General features: G+C 41.6%; 1 pseudogene across 1 annotated transcript; it reads right to left on the bottom strand.

Moving 5' to 3' along the window:
• Positions 1-3,866: 3,866 nt before the first annotated feature.
• LOC309609681 (olfactory receptor 5V1-like) lies at positions 3,867-11,311 on the bottom strand (annotated as a pseudogene). The gene has a single exon. The product of its transcript is annotated as an olfactory receptor 5V1-like (transcript).
• Between the last annotated feature and the right edge of the window lie 2,695 nt (positions 11,312-14,006).

Raw genomic sequence — 14,006 nt, 5'->3', positions numbered from 1 at the left:
TAAATACAGTGGGAGAGGGAGGAGCTCATGCTTTGAAGGACGGGGGCACAGATAGTGAGCGATGTTTAACATCATCTTCCACAGGCATCATCTTTCACCTTAAATAATACCGTAGGGGAAAAAAATAATACTGTAGGGGAGAAAACTTCTCTATTAAAGTATCATTTTGTTCCTTCTTAGGATTAAAATCATTTAAATATTTGAAAATATTGAAGTTTTTCCTACACACCCCAACAATGTAATTTGTGTCCCTCAAATTCATCTGTTGAACCTTAAACCCCAGTCCCTCAGAATGTGACTGTATTTGCAGGTAGAACCCTTACAGAGGTAATTAAGGTAAAATTAAGGTAAAATTAAAATGAGGCTGTGGGAGTGGGCTCTAATCCAGTATGACTGTTGTCTGTATTAGAAGAGGAGATTAGGACACAGAGAGACACCAGAAATGTGCACAGAGGAGGGACCACGTGAGGGCACAGCAGTAAGATGGCCATCTGCAAGCCAAGGAGAGAGGCCTTGGAAAAAACAAAACTGTCAGCACCTTTATCTTGGGCCTCCAGCCTCCAGAGCTGTGAGAAAATAGATTTCTGTTGTTTAAGACACCCAGTCTGTGGAATCTTCTTATGGCAGCCCTAGCAAACGTATATATCATCTTTCATCTTATAGATCAATTAAAAAACAAGAATAAGATTTATCATCTTACTTCAAATCATGTGGCTTTAATGTCCAGTTCCTAAGACTCTACCTAGAAGAGCAGCTACTTTGAAAGTTATGTTGTGAATAAATAATACCATGATATTGTTAAATTTTCTTTCCATATACAAGGGAAAGAAAGAAAATATTAAACTTATGTAATATCAACTCTTTGCTAGACAACTTCATGTTATCTGTTTTATTGTTTAAAGAATGTTAGGAGGTAGATATTGTTAGTGATGTTATATGGTTAAGAAAAACGAGGTTCTGGTAGGTTTAGAATGTGTTAGTAGTGCCATTAAGATGCTAACTGGCAAAGCCAGTGCTCAAAGCCACACTTGGACTCTGACACCACACTCTCTTTTGGACACCACACTGATAATTTCTCTGGGTCATCCTGTTCTAAAGTATACCCGAGATGCTTGCTTGTTAAAGTGAGATTGGAGTGTTAGTTGTCACTTAGTTTTAATGTGTGAAGTGATGACACTGGAAATGTAAAAGCAGGTTTTCTTTTCTCTCTGTGATGACACCAAAAAATTAATGTTTTTCATTTTTTTCCATATGGAGAAACAGACCCAGCAATTAATGTAAAAAGAAAGAAATGTCACTATCCGGATCCATTCTTGCATTTGTACTGAAAGGTCAGAGAACATGTAGTCAAGACTAATTGATTAAATTGTTCATCTTGCCCTTAAGAAAGATGATCAGTTCAAAAAAGTCAGTTTAGCACAAGATAATTTTTAATAGTTAAAAGATATAGGTTTAGCATGTTTTATCAATGTTTATATTCTTATATACCTCACAATTACAGTAAGAATATTGTGGAATTGTTTATCCTATTCTCTGAGAACAAAAATTGCCTGCTTATAAGTCTATAGAAGTAGAACTTAATGGGTGTTATACAAGTTCTTATAGTTTTTTTTTATTAGCACATATGTCAAAGTTCCCAAAAATCAACATAATGGTTGGTATTCTTTTGATGTAATGCAAGCACAGCTCCAATTTTATTTCTCTGGAAAAATTTTTTATATATTTGAGGAATTTTTAAAAAAGATATAACAGTACTAATCTGGTTGGATAAAATTTCTTGATCCATTTTATTCATTCTCCCTCAATACGGTGATTTCTCAACATATTCTAATACTTACAACTGTCAAAATCCTTATCTTGACTTTACAGGGTCTTTCGTGGTCTGGACCCTGACTGTGTCTGGCCTAATCTATTGCTCTCTTTGTTGCTTACGTAGCCAGGAGTCACAAAACGGGGATTCAAATCCAGTTCTATCTGGCTCTGAACACAGTGCTTTTAGCCAGTGCCCTCCACTACCTTTGTAAGCTCCTCACCTCTTTGCCACAGAGTGTAGGTGCCAGGTGGCCCACAGGTGTAACTCCAACTCCTGTCTCCACCTCAAAGCAGCTCTTTTCTTGAAGTCTAATTTTGTTAAAGTATAATATCCATTGAGGTGTATGTAAAAATCATAGGTGTAAAGCTTGATTACTTTTCACAAAGTAAATACACTCAGGTAACCAGGAACCAGACCAAGAAAAGAAATATTACTGTGTCCCAGCAGAGCCCATGACCACCCTTCCAGAACGTATTTCCCCCAGGGCAACCACTTTATTGAATTCTGAAACCACCAGTGTTTTCCTGTTGTTGAACTTTATAGGACCTCTTCCTTTGCTCTCAGTAGCAAAAACTGGCCCTTCAGCTATAATCACACACCAAAGAGCTCCATTTTTCAAATTATATCTCATAAAGTTAGTGTCCAATGATGTTCATTTGAGAATTTAAAAGTTATTTGGTCAAAATAACTAGGTTGATTTACTTTACTGTAATAAACATTTTGAATTCCTTAGAATGCAATATGGAATATGTCTTAAAATGTTTCCACAGAACAGCTAATAACACGTGGAATACTAATATTCATCATGATATGGTGGGTGAAGCTTGAGCCTGGGGATTTTCTGTGGGGTTCTCAAGAATTCATCCTCACAGTTTATTCCCTTCCCCATTAATTAGATCCTCTGGCAGTGACCCATTCCCTGCTAAAGGGAAGGACAGGCTAACTCGAATGGCCCCAAGTTAATGGACCAGTGTATGCTTGTCCCTGGATATGGGCTACCCATGCTTACAGGACTGGTGATTCAAACTTCTGTTCAGCTCATTAATCACAGCAGATAGTATGAAGGACCATTTAAAGGGGCTGTTTTCCCCCACATTAAGGGAAGCTCACTGTGTCTCCTTTTTGCAGAGAATTCATTAGAGAATCAGATATTGGTCTGAGGCAAATGTTGGTTTGGACACTCAAGAGATTTTTTTTTTTCCTGCTAACCGAAAGTTTTAAAAAAATAAAAAAAAAATGGAAGTATAGTTGATTTACAATATCATGTTAGTTTCAGGTGTACAGCAAAGTGATTCAGACATATATATATTCCTTTTCAGATTCTTTTCCCATATAGGTTATTACAAAATATTGAGTAGAGTTCCCTGTGCTATACAGTAGGTCCTTGTTGGTTATCTTGCTTATATATAGCAGTGTGTATGTTAATCCCAAACTCCTAATTTATCCCTCCCTCACCCCCCTTTCCCTTTTGGTAACAATAAGTTTGTTTTCTATGTCTGTGAATCTGTTTCTGTTTTGTAAATAAGTTCATTTGTATCATTTTTTTTAGATTCCACATATAAGCGATATCATATGATATTTGTCTTTGGCTTACTTCACTTAGTATGATAATCTCTAGGTCCATCCATGTTGCTGCATATGGCATTATTTCATTCTTTTTTATGACTAAGACTCCATTACATATAAAAATACCACATCTTTATCCATTCCTCTGTTGATGGACATTTAGGTTGCTTCCATGTCTTGGCTATTGTAACTCATGCTGCTAGGAACATTGGGGTGCATGTGTCTGTTCCATCCAGCAGGGGTGTGGGGACAAAAGGAAGAGGCTCAGTTGGAAAGGGAAGAAGGAAGTTTGGGGAGAACGCTCCAGAAAGAGGGCACAGGGAAGAACACAGCCTGCCCACCAAAATACCACCACTTTTACATGTTCCAAGTTCACGTCCACCATCCCTGTTTTCCACATGCTTGAAAACTGCAAGCACAAGAGTCAAGCCAGGTATTTCTGGGTCCAGAGTACTGCCTCTGGAGAAACAAAAGGCAGTCAGAGGCTGTCTGGCCACTGGGCCACTCGACCAGGCTGGAAGTGCCCCCATCTGAAGGCAGACTTCTGTCCCCTCTGTGAGGCGAAGCAATGTGGGTTGGAGAGTCAGAGGCGTCCGGTAATCAACCCCTCTCCTCTGGGCACCTCTTTGGGGTCTGCCAACCCCAGCTCCGAGGCTGGAAATCGGGCCCCAGAGCCTCAGGTGGGCTCCGCCGGTGCTCTGGTGCCCTCTAGTGGCCATCCGCTAGAACGCCAACTCTCAGGCCTTCTGCCACCCTCTCCAGCACATCTCCCTCTCCCTTTCCTGCCACATCCCAGACCAGAAGAGCTCCTGCCAAGGTGTGTTGCTCCCTAGAGGTGCTGATGGGTTGGACCAGGCTCCTGAGGCCATGCCCTGGGGTGATCCCAGGCTGCTGGGCACTTTTCTTTTGTCAACATCTCGAGCCAGCTGCCTGCCACTGGCCGAATGAGGAGTTTGCAATGAGGTGGGCCCACGTCCGGGATGCTCCTGAGGACGCCCACCCGTGGGAGGCGGGTCTTGTCTGTCCTGCCCTCCGATGGGCCCCAGGCTCCAGGCGGGAAGCTCTCAGCCAGTGTCTGAACACAGGATGCTGCGTCCTCATTCTTTGTAAACCCTTGGAGTTACCTCAATACCATTTTTTAAATGGATCTCCCAGTTGGCATATTTATGAGATAAAGAATTTCCCTCATTAAAATTTAGGAACAACATATTATTAGAACGAGCAGGAAGACACAGGATGCTCCCAAATGATCTATTACTTGGAGGATTTAAAAATTCTAACGAGAAAACACTCACTCTCTTCACCCTCTTGGGCATCGGCACAAGGCAAGAATTGGCTGCACTCTTTATGCCTCTGATTTCTCCAGAACCTTTCCTTCGAGGAGAAATCTCTGGACTCTGCGGGGACTGTGAGTGGTGACAGTCAGCTAACTCTGAAACTGAAAAGCTGGAGGAAAAGAGACAGGCGAAGGAGATGAGAAGTGGTGACAGGGAACAGCAGGGGCGTCACGTTCAATCTAAGGCTGAGAGTCTGGGTTAATCTCCAACGAAGGTAAGGACCACCAGGAGCTGGCCCCACTGGCCTTGTCACATGGGGTGGGGATGGGGGACAGCCAAACCGCCATGGCCACTTTCAGAGAAATGAAGAAGAGTGGGAGGGGACCCCTGGGAGCCAGTTTGAAAACGGTCACTGTTGTGAAATAATAAGATGCACTTTTCAGAAAAGTGAAGACTGTTCTCTTGGTTCTCAAAGACTTGCAAATACTGTGTGTTCTTCCGGAGGCATGCTGAAGCCCCCAGCCTTTGAGGGCAGAAATGGGAAGTAATCTGGGTTCAATACAATCCAGCACTCACTCCTTGAGGGTGTTGAGGATGACCAGTGTCTACCCCTTGGGTGCTATGGGGCCTGAAATCCCCTTATCACCTGGGATGGGAGGGGCAAAGCAGGTACCCCACTGGGCAGCAGGGGGCTTGGCTGGTGGGCGACAGACCATCATCAGATACATGATTTGCAAACATCTCGTGCCATTTTAGATGGTGGATTATCCTTTTCTTTTCTTCAAGAGATCCTAAACCTCTGTAGGGCACTTCGTTGCACTTAGAGGGAGAGGAGGAACGAAATCAGGCTGGCAGGTGCCCAAGGCCAGTGCAGCCCCTAGGGCTGGGGTGGGAGGCAGGAGGAAGGGCTGAGAGTTGGCATTAGAGCAGATGGCCACTAGAGGGCGCCAGGGCACCGGTGGAGTCCACCTGCGGCTTTCAGGCTGGATCTCCAGGCTCCGAGGTGAGAGGAACAGGTGGAGAAGGCTTTCTGCTTTCCATAGCTTGAAGTTATTCGCAGCACAGCGCTTAGAATGAAGGCATAGGATGCCACAATCCACAGGAGGGGAGCCAGTGTCAGGAAACCCGAGGTGCTCGCTCCAGCTCCCCACATGACCCCCACATCACCATAGAATAGCGCTACAACTGGAGCAAACTCACAAAAGTAGTGGTCGATCACCCTGCTGCCAGGGCAGAGAGGCAGAGGGGCTGCCAGGGCCAGAGTGAAGGCAGAGAAGGAGAGGCCACTGAACTAGGCTCCAGCAGCCATTCAACCAGCTGCTCGTCAGGGCAGGGTAGCGAAGGACGGGCAGATGGCCAAGTAGTATCATGGGACGTGGCAGACAGTAGCAGGCACTCAACTGCAGTCAGTGAGGCAAACGAGTAGAACTGGACCAGACGGAGACCAGCGAGATGGTTTCCCGCGCATCCAGGAAGCTCTGCAACAGCTGAGGCCCGATGTTTGAGGTACAGCCCATCTCCAGCGGGGAGAAGTGGCAGAGGAAAAAGCACATGGGTGTGTGAAGAGTCCGGCTGGAGGCCACAGCCAGCACGACGAGGTTGTTGCCCCCGACTGTTACCACATAGACGACCAGAAAGAGGGTGAACGGGAGAAAGCCCAGGTGTTGCAGCTCCTCAAAGCCCTCTAGGATTAGCCAGGTGGTCTGGTTCTTGCTGTCACTCCTGGGTTGCTTTCTCATCTAGATTTGTCCTCAAGAGAACAGAGGAAGGTAATATTAACCAAGACGGTATTATGACCACACACCATGTTTGGCTTATTAATTTATTCATCAAGCAAGCACTGGGTACAGGCTTTATTGTCTCCTGTTTATAGAAGAGAAACTGAGACTCAGTGAGTTTAAGTCGATTACTCAAGGTCATTATGGTGGAGTCATGATTTGAACCCAAGTGTGCTTGACTCCAAAGCTCCTAACTACTATCCTACAGTGCTTTTTGAAATCCTTTCTGAGTGATAGAAATGTCCATATCAGAGAGCAGTATAGGGCTCTTCCAACCAGCTATTTACCTGACAATCTTCGCTGAGCATCAACAAGAGAAGCATCCCTGGTAAACTCTTCTGGAAGGGTAGGAAGAGGGCCCAGGACTTCTTGGGAGGTGGTCCTGCTCTAGGTCATGCACATTCCTGAAGCATTCACTCATCTCAGACTATTTTCCCTTTCCAAGAAAATGAGACTTGGAAATCCTGATAAAAAATGTATATCATCTACTCCATGAGAGATGCCATATAGAAAGATCTGAATTAACCTAGATCCCACTCTCCTGGGAAGCCATTCTTTTTCCTTGGACAAGTGGCCTGGTGACTGTTGGTAAAGCCATTTTCAAACTTTGCCCAGTCTCTAATCAGTTTGCTGGAAGCTGGGGATACTTTCTTTTTCTTGATTCTCCTGCCTTATATTCCCTATACAAGCCAAAATGTTCAGCTTATCTCACCTAACTGTAGATTCTTTAGAAATTTCTACCCTGGTTTGTTTTCTCTCAGTTATTGCAGGAAGATAATACCAACACACAGGAAGATCTTGATAAGTACTTGTGGAATATATGAAAAAATAAATAAATGAATTAGTTATAATAAATTTCCAAGAGTAAATTGCCATGGAAAATTTCAGCATCTGAAATTAATGCTTGGGCTAGAGAAAGAGGCATTTAAATGATTACCAACAGAGATGGAATCTCTGGTCCCTCCCCTAACTGAGGGAATATTGGAATATTGCTACTCAGAGCTTCAGATGGAACCATGATTAAGATTGTAGGTGGAAGTCAAAGAGGTGAGTGTGTGTGTGTGTGTGTGTGTGTGTGTGTGTGTATGTGTTAAGCTGAAGAAACCAGAAAGCCCAACACAATATAGAGTTTTCTCATTTTTGAAGTTAAGAAAGATGACTTTCCACATTAGCAGATGGCAGCAAGAACACAGGGTTTTCGCGTTCTTTTCCTGGTCCTACCTGTTCTTCTGGTCTTGAGCTTACACCATGCAGACACACATTGGTCACATGGGCGGTACAGACATAGAGCAAATAGAGTACTTTCATATGTTTCTGAACATATTGTGTCTTCTATGTACTAGTGACTTCTTAAAGAACTAGGGAGAGACTTGAAATGAGAGTGGAATAGGACTCTGGATTTAGCAGAGAGATGGAGCAAGGGAAGAAGCCAGTAAAATTAACCAAACCAACAAACCAGTCAGCTGACCCAAAACGTTTCAAATCTGGACTCTGAATCGATGCTTATGATCAAAAAGTTACTATCGTTCTTGCTAATCAGTGAATTTGACCTTGGTCCCTGTTAAAATTCTTAAATAGATGTTTTACAGAACATTTGGAATTCTCATAAGGAGATATCATTAGGAACTATATAATGCGAATTACAGTGTGAAACCTCACATAATGTCTTTTATTGATAGTATTAATAATTTAGTAGATCAAAAAATAATTTAGTAGATCAGGAGAAAGGGGTAGGAAAAGGGCATATTAATTTCAGTAAAGCTTCACAGAAAACATGATGACTGCGAGCTTAAAGAGAATACTCTTAGCTTGTTTACTATATAGCAAAAGTATTCATTAATGACCCTTTGAAAGTCTGAGAAAGATGCCTAGTGAAAAGGAGAAAGTTTTGTAGATCTTGTCTTATTCACCTATCTAGACATAGCAAATATGCATGGCTCATCAAACTTCAGATGATATGAATCAAAGAGGGGTAACCAATATTATAGGTGATAGAATTATAATTCAAAAGAATGTTGTCTTTTGGAATGCTAAAGACAAGATGAAATTTAACAAGGGCACATAGAAAATCTGCAGATAGGTTTTAACAATCAGTTGAAAAATTACAGGAAGGATAAGACCTGACTTGGTAGCCACTTCTGTGAAAATGATTTGAGATTTTTTTTTTGACCATCATGAATTAGGACTTAGTAGGTATAAAGTAGGAGGAACATATGAAGAGTGTGGAGATGTTTAACCTGGAAAAGACTAAACTAATGGCAGACTATGATAGCTGTTTTCAATATTGGAGGGACTTTTATGAAGAAGAGGGATTATAGTTATCCCATAGAAGCTCAGAGGGCAGAACAAAGACCATGGGGGTGGTGGTGGTAGAAACCCCATACCCACCTACCTGTGCTGGTTTCACAGAGGGGATTCTTATGGGGCTAACAATTGTTATTTACAGCATGATTTTTGGGCTTTGAAAATAAGGTAAGGCTCACTTTAAGAGAGGGTAAGAGTGGGGACAATGAAGTTTCTTCCTAGAGCCTCCAGAAGTTTGTTGGCAAATATGGGCCCCATTCATTGGAAGTAGTTGGAACAAACACAAGACATTAAAGAAATATGGCATGCTTCCGAATTTCTTTAGGCTGTGTCAGAGATGGTCCTCTCTGGAGGCAGAGAGTAGTTTGGGTCCAGATAAATTCTAGATACTCAGGTTCAGTAGAGAGGGGACATAACCTGCTTTGGGCTTGGAGTCAATGCCTTCTCTCCTGGTTGTCTTACCCCTGGACTAAATTCTTCTGCCAGCTTACAGGTCTGTGGACTTCCTGCTTCTCTCCTGTGAAGGCTCCATGTTATTGGCTTCTCCCCACTCCAAGGTACTCATGGAAGACTGTTGACCTTATTCTATATATGCTGCTATGGACACTACTGCCTTTTCTAGAGCAAGACAGCCTCCTTCCCTTCTGGGGGTTGAAGAAGAGCCTCCCCAAGGAGGAGACATATCTTGGAGTCAACCAGATCAGCTGCATGTATGTTTTTGTTCCAGGGAAATGTTTTGGTTCATTCATCAAGGACCACATCCATATGTTTCACTCAAATCTAATGACCTCTTCCTTATGAGATAGGGAAAAACTGGAAAGACATAAGAATATCCATGATTAAAACCAATATTTAATACTTTATAATTCATAAAGCAAATATTAACTTATTTGATAAATATCTGATACTCAGAATGAACCCCAATGTGAAATGCGTGTATGCTATCATTTGTTCTTGCATCATTGGGACGGATTATCTAGAGTATGACCTCTAAGGGCTAGATTAGCAGTCTTCCTATTCTGGCATGGGTCAGGACCTGGGCCCTGCTTTAATCTCTAAACAGGGAGGAGGCAGGAGAAAACAGCCATATAATTCTTTATTTAAAAATATATCTTTATTGGAGTATAATTGCTTTACAGTGTTGTGTTAGTTTCTGCTGTACAACAAAGTGAAGCAGCTATACGTATACATATATCCCTATCTCCCCTCCCTCTTGAGCCTCTCTCCCACCCTCCCTATCCCACCCCTCTAGGTGGTCACAAAGCATTGAGTTGACAGCCATATAATTCTGTAGATAATTTTTTCTGCTTAGTTTGATAGTTTTTAACATCACAGATTTACATAAACCAGGTCAGTCCTCTTAAAGAGAGTCCAGGAAGATAGTAAAATGCAGTTAAATGACAGATATAAAGAAGAAACCTTGCTGCAGGAATACAGCACTGAGTTCCTTCCATATGAAAGCAGAGAGGGGACCTAGGCCAGAAGGAAGACAGCACAGCGCCACAGCAGAGGTTGGATTTTTCCTAGTAACAGACTAGAATGGCTCCTCCTGGAGGAGAATGGACAAGTGTCTTACTTTGACAGCTGAAAGGCAGAGTGGAAAGACTTGGATGAGGAAAAGGTGACCTGCAAGGAAGTAACTATAATATTGTTTTTGAGAGAGTAGCTGAGAGTAAAATATGGCTGCCTCAGTCTTGGGTTGCTGTAAAGAGCCTGAGAGAGATGCCAGCTGAGAAACAGAATAAGAGACTTTTCCAGGTAGAAAGGAAGTCCAGTGTTTATTAATGTAGAATTTATGATAATAGTAATAAAAATATCCAACTTGTGTTTAAAAGTTTAATTTCAGCTTTTTTTCCCCTGAAGTGTTATCTGTGAGTTTAAAGTGGAAATGAAGGGTCTACATGCTGTTTCCTAGGTATTAGATTAGTTTTTGTATAAAACCGTGCCATACATTAATTAATTCAAGAAATATTGTACTTACCAAGTATTTATGACCTGTCAGACACTGTTCTAGACTCTAGGTATAAGGCAGTGAACAAAACAAAATTTGGTTAGCGGAGTTATCTGAACTACTTTCAGTTACCCGCGTCTTGATGATGGATACATATTACCCTCATCAGAAACCTCTTTCATCCAGAGCTGGCTTTCCTGAATGCAGAAATCCTGCCTGGGAAAAAATTCATCTTCATAGGACTAGCTTCTTGTGGCCTTCATATCAACTAACTGATATAAGCATCAAGAATGAATGGAGAGAATATAAAGAGGAGGATGTGTTAAGACCAGAAAACAAAATAACGATACTAAAAGAGATCATTTAGTGAATATCTCTTATGTGTGAGGCACTCTGATAAGAGTTTTACAAAATTATCTCATTGAAGCTTCACAAGAATTGAGGAAGGTAGTTATTATCATTATCTACAATTTACATATATCAGGTAAGTATAGCATAGAGTGATTGAGTACGTTGTCCAGGATCATACAATCAGTAACTGGTGAAGCCAAAATTCAAAGCTGACATTCCACAGTATTGCCTTTGGATAATAGAGAAGGGTAAATAGAAGATATTAAGAAAAAGAAGAGGGGACTTCCCTGGTGGCGCAGTGGTTGAGAATCCGCCTGCCAATGCAGGAGACACGGGTTCGAGCCCTGGTCCGGGAGGTTCCCACGTGCCGTGAAGTGGCTGGGCCCGTGCACCACAACTGCTGAGCCTGCGCTCTAGAGCCCGCGAGCCACAACTACAGAGCCCACGAGCCACAGCTACTGAGGCCCACGTACCTAGAGCCCGTGCCCCACAACGGGAGAGGCCACCACAATGAGAAGCCTGCGCACCGCAATGAAGAGTGGCCCCCGCTCGCCGCAACTAGAGAAAGCCTGCGCACAACAACGAAGACCCAATGCAGCCAAAAATAAATACATAAATTAAAAAAAAAAAAAAGAAGAAAACTGTGATGGGTTGGCCTGGAAATATGATTAAGTTGGTCCATAAAGACTATCTTCAGATGCTTGCTACCTCCAAAGTATTGTGGAACAGACACACAGATCTACAGACATACATGAAATGTACCCTAACTTGGCTCCTATTGATTGTCAAAATTTCATCCTGGAAAAAATAAATAAAGTGGATGTTATCAAACAATGGTCTCAGTCATTAACAAACAAAGTCTCAATAAAGCACTCTTACAATACCTCACTAGGACAGTAAAACTTCTTGGTGAACTCATCAGGATAAACTTGTTGCAACTACATGAACTAATATTCTCAATAAGACTGTTAGTTTGATCCAGTAAGATGTTGGAGGATATTTAATAAAAATAAAGTTTGGCTTTTGGAATTACTGATCATCCTATGTCATCCTTCATGAAGGTAGCTAGATAGCCAGGCCAACTGTCTTTCAAGACTAATTTTGGATCATGGCAATAAAAACATGTGAACAGCACATATACATTAAAATAACTCCATCACCAAAAATGTTTTTCCTTCCAGTTTTTTTATATGCATTTTTATATAGTTGTAATTATCATCATACATAAAATTTTAATCCTAATATTTCACCTAACATTTTATTGTAAGCATTTTATATTATTTTTAAAAAATTTTAAAGTTCTTTAAAAAATAAATTTATTTATTATTTATTTATTTTTGGCTGCGTTGGGTCTTCGTTGCTGTGCGTGGGCTTTCTCTAGTCGTGGCAAGTGGGGGCTACTCTTCGTTGCAGTGTGCGGGCTTCTCATTGTGGTGACTTCTCTTGTTGTGGAGCATGAGCTCTAGGCACATGGGCTTCAATAGTTGTGGCACACGGGCTCAGTAGTTGTGGCACATGGGCTCAGTTGCTCCGTGGCATGTGGGATCTTCCCAGACCAGGGCTCGAACCCGTGTCCCCTGCATTGACAGGTAGATTTCCAACCACTGTGCCACCAGGGAAGTGCCAGCATTTTGTATTATTTCTTCATTTAAAATAATCATACAATATTCATTATGTAGATACAGCACCATTTGCCTAACCATTTTTTCATTGAAACTTTGAGTCTATATATAGACATATATGTAGAGCATATATATTCCAACCTTCCACTAAGTGGGTGGGTCATTTATCTTCTTCTTATATATTTCTACTGATAAGAAGACAATATATTTTCAGGTATCTCATTTATTCAACAAATGTAGTTTTGAACCCCATGACATGTAGGGCATTATTGGTTGGTCAAGACACAGAATTTTCCTGTAGATAACTATGGTACAGTATGGAATGGGATAACTGCCACAAAAGAGCTACATAGTTATTGAAATCATAGAGAAGGGAGTAAAGGAAATGAATGGATAGAGTGGAATGTGAACTAGAATTCAAAGGATAGCAAAAGTTTTAGAAAGTTAAAAATGAGGGTAAGTGTCTTCAGCTTCCACCTCTTAAGGAGTAAACTGGTACCAGATTAGGTCTCCTAATGTAAGCAATTACATAATGGACACAATATATCAAGTATCTGTTTACAGCTATTGGAAAACATACAGCACCGGACAGTAACCCCTGAGAGAAGGGAAACCACTGAAGTGAGCTATGCCACCACATTGGCTTTCTGTTTTCACACACTTTTGAGACCCAAGATCAAAGAAGGGGCAAGGCAGGACTGTCTCGCTGAGTTGAAGAGACGGAGATCAGAGTTTGGGGAGGCAGAGATAGTTTGAATCTGTGGGCAGCAGAGGAGGGAGATATGCAGAGACAGAATTCTAGATGCCTGTATATGGATACCCACAAGACTTTAGCTACGTATTATTAGGAGTGTAAATTGAGTAACTACTCGAATTCACACAGAGTGGGAGATGTTTAAGGTCTAATCAACCAGAGTGGAGACATCTCATTGAAAACTGGGAGCATTCAGTAGACACCTCAGAAAGGCTACACTTGAATAGGGTTAAATTAGCCCAAGAATAAGGGCTCATCTTGACCTGCTCTCACAAAGTTTAAAAACAAGTCTTAAAAGATTAAACTGAACATAAAGTATCCTAACTGTCTACCAGTACAAAGCCAAAACTCTTTAAAGGAAGACAACAAAATTCAGACGCTCAATAACAGAACACCCATAATGTTCCAGCATCCAATAAAACAATTAGTAGAAATAAAAAGAAGCAGAGAAATGTGACCACTAGGCAGAGAAAAATGAGGCAATAAAGGACATCAGCAAGATGGCAGAATAGGAAACACCAGACCTTCCTTCAACCATGGAGACAAGGATTTAACAATATATGAACAAGTTGCTTTTGTTAGAAAATCAG

The sequence above is a fragment of the Balaenoptera borealis genome (assembly GCF_965194805.1).
Source record: "Balaenoptera borealis genome assembly, chromosome: 13".
NCBI classification, from domain to species: Eukaryota; Metazoa; Chordata; class Mammalia; order Artiodactyla; family Balaenopteridae; genus Balaenoptera; species Balaenoptera borealis.
Note: the sequence above shows the minus strand (reverse complement) of the source record. Positions and strands in the feature narration are given on the sequence as shown.